At 44.7% G+C, this 2,066-nt stretch overlaps 1 pseudogene; it reads left to right on the top strand.

Annotated features, from left to right (window-relative positions):
* The first annotated feature begins 329 nt into the window (after positions 1-329).
* Positions 330-1,127, top strand: LOC129080667 (60S ribosomal protein L7-like; annotated as a pseudogene).
* The last annotated feature ends 939 nt before the right edge of the window (positions 1,128-2,066 follow it).

Genomic DNA, 2,066 nt, shown 5'->3' with positions numbered 1-2,066 from the left:
TTTGATGTCCTGAGTGCAGCTTCCTAAAAGCATCCCACAGAGGAGGGAAACTTTGGCTCTGACTTCAGACAACCTGAATGCCGAAGCTCTACAGAGCAGGGAAGTTTTTTTGGAACTTGCTCAAGGCGCTGGTGACATCACTAAGCTGTGGGTGGAGAAGCGCCTGGGGCAAGTGAAGATGTCTGCGCAGTAAACTTTTCTAGAGGAAATGACACACAAATGAGTAAAGGGAAGGAAAGAAACAAATGCTGAAGTGTTGGTGATAAGAGCCATTCTTGGATGGTTAAGATAGAAAAAGGCAGCCCAAACCTGTGCCAGCTTCCCTTTTTCTGGCTGGAACTGTGGAGGATGCAGAAGAGAAGAAGATGAAGGTTCCTGATGTGCCAGAAACCTTTAAGAAAAAGCCAACGAATTTCACAGAGCTGGAGATCAAACACCTGGGAAAGAAGTTTGCCCAAAGGATGATTTGAAAGGCAAGGAGGGAGATTATCTATGAAAAGGCTAAGCACTATCACAAGGAATACGGGTAGATGTACAGAACTGAGATCCAAATGTCTAGGATGGCAAGAAAAGTTGGCAACTTCTATATTCCCGTGGAATCCAAATTGGCATTTGTCATCAGGATCGGAGGAATCGATGGTGTGAGCCCAAAGGTTTGAAAGGTGCTGCAGCTTCTTTGCTGTCACCAGATCTTCAATGGCACTTTTGTTAAGCTCAGCAAGGCTTCAGTAAACATGCTGAGGATTGTGGAACCATAATTATTGCATGGGGGTACCCAAACCTGAGGTCAATACATGGATTGATCTACGAGCGTGGTTATGACAAACTCAACAAAAAGCAAATTGTGCTTATAGATAACACATTGATTGCTCAATCTCTTAGTAAATATGGCACCATCCCCATGGAGGATCTGATTCATGAGATCTATGCTGTTGGAAAACACATCAAAGAAGCAAACAACTTTCTGTGGCCTTTGAAATTATCTTCTCCATGAGGTGGATTGAAGGAGAAGACCACTTTTTTTTGTAGAAGGCGGAGATGCTGGTAACAGGGAAGACCAGATCAACAGGCATGGGACTGGGTTCCACCTCTGGTCTTCTGGTTCCAGGCTGTGTGACTGTAGGTAAGCCAATGAACCTCTCTGATTCTAAAATACTTTATCCTGAAGTGGCCACATAACACAAAATTCAGCTATGTCCCAAGGAATCCTTTCTCGCATTGTCCCCCAGTAACATAAATGGTTCTCCTTGTTGTCTTCCCTTCTCTTTGTTGTCTTATGTCTCTCCATAGCCACTGAGACAACAAAACATGTTCTATGCCTTCTGCATCCACCCCATGCCTGAGGTAGCTTCCTGTCTGTCTGTCTTTCCAACAAGATGCCAGAGAAGTCTGTCACTGCTTCCTGAAGGAGGGGTCAGGTCTATCCTGAGGTTGCACCCACAGCCATCCTACTGCTCAGAGGGTGAGTTTCCAGATTGCATGTGATATGAGTGGAAATGCAAGAGAAGCCAGCATCAGACCGTGTCAGGGGCTGACACTCTGTGGGTGGGGAAACAGAAAGGGACAAACCCAGGCTGAGGAGGTGGCAGGGGGCAGACCCAGGTGGCAGAAGAGAGAGTGAAAATTTAAAAAGGGGGGAGTAGGGGTGGAGAGATTGAGCAAAAAGGAAAAAGGACTCATGTGCAAGGACTCTTGCAGGGAAGAGGGGTAGGGTGTAAGAGGACTAAATGGTAATGGAGAAAATAGAACAAAATAAATAAAAAAAAATAAAAACTCTATCAGGCAGGGGGAAAATAAATAAAAAAAAACTTGATTGCAGTGGTGGCTGTACAACCTGGTAGTTGTGTAAGTGGCTGAGTTTTATGATATGTAAATTATACCTCAATAAAATTGTTTTTAAATAATTGGGGAGAAAAGGACATAAACGCGGCTGGTGGGAAGAGAAGCCAGTCAAGAGATAGGAATGAAGGCAAGTGGGCAGATGTTGAGCAATGAAGAGGTGAGAAGGGTCAGGGAAAGAGGGAAACAAGTCAGGAGGAAAACGGACGTTAAAAGAAGGGAGAAAG

The sequence above is a fragment of the Pteronotus mesoamericanus genome, unplaced genomic scaffold (assembly GCF_021234165.1).
Source record: "Pteronotus mesoamericanus isolate MK-2021 breed Mesoamerican mustached bat unplaced genomic scaffold, CSHL_Meso_final contig_90, whole genome shotgun sequence".
Taxonomy (NCBI): Eukaryota; Metazoa; Chordata; class Mammalia; order Chiroptera; family Mormoopidae; genus Pteronotus; species Pteronotus mesoamericanus.
The sequence above is the reverse complement of the archived record's forward strand: the minus strand, read 5'-3'. Positions and strand labels throughout refer to the sequence as shown.